Here is a 7,120-nt window from a genome sequence, read left to right on the forward strand (position 1 = left end):
CTCATAACAATACTTAAAAAAAATACCCAGAAAATTACTTTTTGGGAGGTTGAAAAGAAAATTATGACCTCACTTCTCTCTAATTTGCAAAATGTTGGTAAACCAATCGAGTCGCTACTTATTAATGTTACAACCTAACACAATGACTGCTTCTCATGGTTATATACAGTTAAGCTTAGCGTTTATTTCGTATTGCTGTAACACACGAATTACGAATTAAGAGATAAAGCTTAAAAATATAGATTCATCATTGCGGACCGGTGAAATATGTTTGTTATGTGACAGGAAACCAATTTGTTTTCTGTTAAGTTTATTCATGGTCATATAAATTGAAAGAAATATTGAAAAATCTGATGTGATAATTAAACGACGTCGACGCATGGCTTTCAGTAAATGATAACTCGGAGCGAACAAAAGATAAATGCATTAAAAATCCCTTTATAGGCAAACTATTTATTTATATTTGTGTTTTTTTTTATCGTTACAATACAATGTATTTTAATATCAATAATAGATAAAACGAAGATATATTGATTTATCACTTGTTCAATACCGTATTTTATGGTGCAGTGGATAGCGCACTTGCCTTTCACCAAGCCGGGGTTCGATTCCCCGATCGGACGTGGGTTTTCTCCCGGTACCCCGGTTTCCTACCGCATTAAGACCCCTCGCGCGCTAACATCCGGGCCAACATGAGTGATTTATATAAGTTGAAATAACTTGTTTCATAATTGTTGTAAAATAAATAAAATTACAAAAGAGAGTTCGTAAAATCAGTAGAGATATTTCTAAATGAAATATTAATATCTTTTATTTAAACGAAATTATCATTAAATGCAATAGAGATATGTTTTATTCAAACAGAGATACTTTTAAATGAAGTAGGGATAAACAAGATGTCTTTAAATGAATTGAATATAATTTTAAATGTTAAAGAGATATATCATATACTTAGGAATATGTTTACCAGTTATCTCATCAATTAATAGAAATCTAATTAGTTCATGAGAAATATATCCACGAATATGAAAATGTATATGATGCATCTGTTATAGGTATTACGTATTAGGCTTACCATACTATACACACATGTCAGTATAAGAAGACATGACACGATATATATATATATATATATATATATAACTTCTCTCTTGATGTATGTATTTATTGTATGGCGATGCATTTGGTTAACACCGCAAAATAGATTCTAGTAGTTTCAAAATATTAATTTGCCAAAAATAATGCCAACAGAATTGAGCAGAAACTATTAATTTCAACATCATCAACGCCCCCTCTCCTGATCTATACGTCAAATTTATAGACATGGGAATAGCTGGGCAGAATGTAATACGTTTTTACAACAAGTAAATTACAAGAAATTAAGAACAAACCACACAGCAATCTCAGGATTGAAATTAAGAAAAATAAGTATTTTCTTGACTCTCATTTAAATGGACAATTGCCTATACTTTCTGAGATTTCCAACACAAATAAACTGGTTATATTATAGTACCATGTGTTGGTATTTAAATGGCGATGACAGTTCGATCACATAACGACGTATTGCAGTATTGTATGTATATATTTATCAGCATGTCAGAAATCTAAGGAGGGCGATCTGGAATCCTGGTTGGCTGGACTATCTACAACGGTTACCGAATTATTGACGCAGAATATATTACTGATTCATACGGGCAAATCAGGCTCTAAAAACTCGCCGGAATCTGGACCGATATTACCGATAATGTCATTTTCAAACGCACATTATCTACAATTCGGATTCACGAGCGGTGACGTAGAGGTAATTTTCTGCTATTTGCGTTCAATTTCATGTTGAAATTAGATAAATTTCTCCATTGAGTTCTGCCATAGGACACCTATTGGAGCTGAAGAAGGGCTAGCTATTTTAATAATTTGTTCTAAACTCGGTAATAGGAATGTTTATTAGCGTTGGGTCTACTGCTGACTGGAGACAGACTGGGGAACGATTATGCCCCCTGGCTGCCTTCTTCTGCCATCAATCTGATTGGGTTACGTGGCCAATTCGTCCGTCATATCTCCATTAGCAGAACTGGCTAACGAGCCAGGCCCGGGTCAAGTACCATAGCTTGTAATAACCCCTCACCTCCCCAGTGTCGTGGAAACTAAGGTTGTCATAACCTCACCAACTACAGATATAACTAGAGTTTGTTATAATCTCAACAAAAACTAAGATTACCACCTCACAAAATCAGTGAAAACCAGAGGATGTTATAACCTCACAAAATCAGTGATAACCAGAGGTTGTTATAACTCAACACAATCAGTGATAACCAGAGTTTGTTATAACCTCAACAAATACAAAGATAACCAGAGTTTGTTATAACCTCAACAAATACAGTGATAACCAGAGTTTGTTATAACCTCAACAAATACAAAGATAACCAGAGTTTGTTATAACCTCAACAAGTACAGGGATAACAAGAGTTTGTTATAACCTCAACAAAAACAGAGATAACAAGAGTTTGTTATAACCTCAACAAACACAGGGATAACTAGAGTTTGTTATAACCTCAACAAAAACAGAGATTACCAGAGTTTGTTATAACCTCACGAAATACAGTGCTAACCAGAGTTTGTTATAACCTCACTAAATATAGAGATAACCAGAGGTTGTTATAACCTCAACAAAAACAGAGATTACCAGAGTTTGTTATAACCTCCCAAAAAATAGTGATAACCAGAGATTGTTATAACCTCAACAAATACAAAGATAACCACAGTTTGTTATAACCTCAACAACAACAGAGATAACTAGAGTTTGTCATCACCTTAACAAAAACAGAGATATCAAGAGTTTGTTATAACCTCAACAAGTACAGGGATAACAAGAGGTTGTTATAACCTCAACAAAAACAGAGATTACCAGAGTTTGTTATAACTTCAACAAACACAAAGATAACCAGAGTTTGTTATAACCTCACGAAATACAGTGATAACCAGAGTTTGTTATAACCTCACTAAATACAGAGATAACCAGAGTTTGTTATAACCTCACTAAATATAGAGATAACCAGAGTTTGTTATAACTTCAACAAACACAGAGATAACCAGAGTTTGTTATAACCTCAGCAAACACAGAGATAACCAGAGTTTGTTATAACCTGACTAAATATAGAGATAACAAGAGTTTGTTATAACCTCACTAAAAAGGAGATAACCAGAGTTTGTTATAATCTAAACAAATACAATGATAACCAGAGTTTGTTATAACCTCAGTAAAAGCAGAGATTACCAGAGTTTGTTATAACCTCAACTAATATAGATATAACCAGAGTTTGTTATAACCTCCCTAAAAATAGTGATAAACAGAGATTGTTATAACCTCACCAAATATAGTGATAACTAGAGTTTGTTCTAACCTCAACAAACACAAAGATAATCAGAGTTTGTTATAACCTCAACAAATACAAAGATAACCAGAGTTTGTTAAAACCTGACTAAATACAGAGATAAACAGAGTTTGTTATAACCTCACCAAATACAGATATAACCAGAGTTTGTTATAACCTGACTAAAGACAGAGATAAACAGAGTTTGTTATAACCTCACCAAATACAGATATAACCAGAGTTTGTTATAACCTCACTAAAAAGGAGATAACCAGAGTTTGTTATAAACTGACTAAATCTAGTGATAACCAAAGTTTGTTATAACCTGACTAAATGCAGAGATAACCAGAGTGTGTTATAACCTGAACAAACATAGAGATAAGCAGAGTTTGTTAAAACCTGACTAAATTCAGAGATAACCAGAGTTTGTTATCACCTAAACAAATACAGTAATAACTACAGTTTGTTATAACCTCACAAAATAAAGAGATAACCAGAGTTTGTTATAAACTGACTAAATACAGAGATAAACAGAGTTTGTTATAACCTCACCAAATACAGAGATAACCAGAGGTTGTTATAACCTGACTAAATATAGAGATAACAAGAGTTTGTTATAACCTCACTAAATATACAGATAACCAGAGTTTGTTATAACCTCGACAAAAACAGAGATAACCAGAGTTTGTTATTATCTCACAAAATCAAGATATAACCAGAGATTGTTATAACCTCACCAAATATAGTGATAACTAGAGTTTGTTATAACCTCAACAAACACAGAGAAAACCAGAGTTTGTTATAACCTCATCAAACACAGAGAAAACCAGAGTTTGTTATTACCTCAACAAATACAGACCAGAGTTTGTTATAACCTCACTAAACATAAAGATAACCAGAGTTTGTTATGACCTCCCTAAAAATAGTGATAACCAGAGATTGTTATAACCTCACCAAATATAGTGATAACTAGAGTTTGTTCTAACCTCAACAAACACAAAGATAATCAGAGTTTGATAACCAGAGTTTGTTATAACCTCGACAAAAACAGAGATAACCAGAGTTTGCTATAACCTGACTAAATACGAAGATAACCAGAGTTTGTTATAACTTGACTAAATATAGAGATAACCAGAGTTTGTTACAACCTCACTAAATATACAGATAACCAGAGTTTGTTATAACTTTAACAAATGCAGAGATAACCAGAGTTTGTTATTACCTCAACAAATACAGACCAGAGTTTGTTATAACCTCACTAAATACAGAGATAACAAGAGTTTGTTATAACCTCACAAAATAAAGAGATAACCAGAGTTTGTTATAACTTGACTAAATATAGAGATAACCAGAGTTTGTAATAACCTCACAAATACAAAGATAACCAGAGGTTGTTATAACCTGACTAAATATAGAGATAACAAGAGTTTGTTATAACCTCACTAAAAAGGAGATAACCAGAGTTTGTTATAACATCACTAAATATAGAGATAACCAGAGGTTGTTATAACCTGACTAAATATAGAGATAACCAGAGATTGTTATAACCTCACTAAATACAGAGATAACAAGAGTTTGTTATAACCTCACTAAATATAGAGAAAACCAGAGTTTGTTATAACCTCACCAAATACAGATATAACCAGAGTTTGTTATAACCTCAACTAATATAGAGATAACCAGAGTTTGTAATAACCTCACAAATACAAAGATAACCAGAGGTTGTTATAACCTCACGAAATACAGGGATAACCAGAGTTTGTTATAACCTCATCAAACACAGAGAAAACCAGAGTTTGTTATAACCTCACTAAATATAGAGAAAACCAGAGTTTGTTATAACCTGACTAAGTATAGAGATTACCAGAGGTTGTTATAACCTCAACAAACGCAGAGATAACCAGAGTTTGTTATTATCTCACAAAATCAAGATATAACCAGAGATTGTTATAACCTCACTAAATACAGAGATAACAAGAGTTTGTTATAACCTCACTAAATATAGTGATGACCAGAGTTTGTAATAACCTCAACAAATATAGAGATAACCAGAGTTTTTATAACCTCAACAAACACAGAGAGAACCAGAGTTTGTTATAACCTGACTAAATATAGAGATAACAAGAGTTTGTTATAACCTCACTAAATATAGAGAAAACCAGAGTTTGTTATAACCTCACTAAATATAGTGATGACCAGAGTTTGTAATAACCTCAACAAACACAAAGATAACCAGAGGTTGTTATAACCTGACTAAATATAGAGATAACAAGAGTTTGTTATAACCTCACTAAATATAGAGAAAACCAGAGTTTGTTATAACCTCAACTAATATAGATATAACCAGAGTTTGTTATAACCTCAGTAAAAGCAGAGATTACCAGAGTTTGTTATAACCTCAACTAATATAGATATAACCAGAGTTTGTTATAACCTCATCAAACACAGAGAAAACCAGAGTTTGTTATAACCTCATCAAACACAGAGAAAACCAGAGTTTGTTATTACCTCAACAAATACAGACCAGAGTTTGTTATAACCTCACTAAATATAGAGATAACCAGAGTTTGTAATAACCTCAACAAATACAGAGATAACCATAGTTTGTTATAACCTGACTAAATACAGAGGTAACCAGAGTGTGTTATAACCTGAACAAACATAGAGATAAGCAGAGTTTGTTAAAACCTGACTAAATTCAGAGATAACCAGAGTTTGTTATTATCTCACAAAATCAAGATATAACCAGAGATTGTTATAACCTCACTAAATACAGAGATAACAAGAGTTTGTTATAACCTCACTAAATATAGAGATAACCAGAGTTTTGATAACCTCAACAAACACAGAGATAACCAGAGTTTGTCATAACCTCAGCAAACACAGAGATAACCAGAGTTTGGTATAACCTCAACAAAAACAGAGATTACCAGAGTTTGTAATAACCTCAACAAATATAGAGATAACCAGAGTTTGTTACAACCTCACTAAATATACAGATAACCAGAGTTTGTTATAACCTGACTAAATACAGAGATAAACAGAGTTTGTTATAACCTCAACAAAAACAGATATTACCAGAGTTTGCTATAACCTGACTAAATACAAAGATAACCAGAGTTTGTTAAAACCTCAACAAAAAAAGAGATAACCAGAGTTTGTTATAACCTGACTAAATCTAGTGATAACCAAAGTTTGTTATAACCTGACTAAATACAGAGATAACCAGAGTTTGTTAAAACCTCACAAAATACAGAGATAACCAGAGTTTGTTATAACCTCAACAAAAACAGAGATAACCAGAGTTTGTTATAAACTCAACAAAAACAGAGATAACCAGAGTTTGTTAAAACCTCACAAAATACAGAGATAACCAGAGTTTGTTATAACCTCAACAAATACAGTGATAACTACAGTTTGTTATAACATCAACAAATAAAGAGATAACCAGAGTTTGTTATAACCTCAACAAACACAGAGATAACCAGAGTTTGTTATAACCTCAACAAAATAAAGAGATAACCAGAGTCTGTTATAACCTCAAAAAACACAGAGATAACCAGAGTTTGTTATAACTTAACTAAATACAGAGATAACCTGAGTTTGTTTTAATCTGAACAAACCAGAGATAGCCAGAGGTTGTAATAACATGAACAAACAAAGAGATAACCAGAGTTTGTTATAACATCAACAAATAAAGAGATAACTAAAGTTTGTTATAACCTCAAAAAATACAGAGATAACCAGAG

Source organism: Mizuhopecten yessoensis, unplaced genomic scaffold (assembly GCF_002113885.1).
Source record: "Mizuhopecten yessoensis strain PY_sf001 unplaced genomic scaffold, ASM211388v2 scaffold401, whole genome shotgun sequence".
Lineage (NCBI taxonomy): Eukaryota > Metazoa > Mollusca > Bivalvia > Pectinida > Pectinidae > Mizuhopecten > Mizuhopecten yessoensis.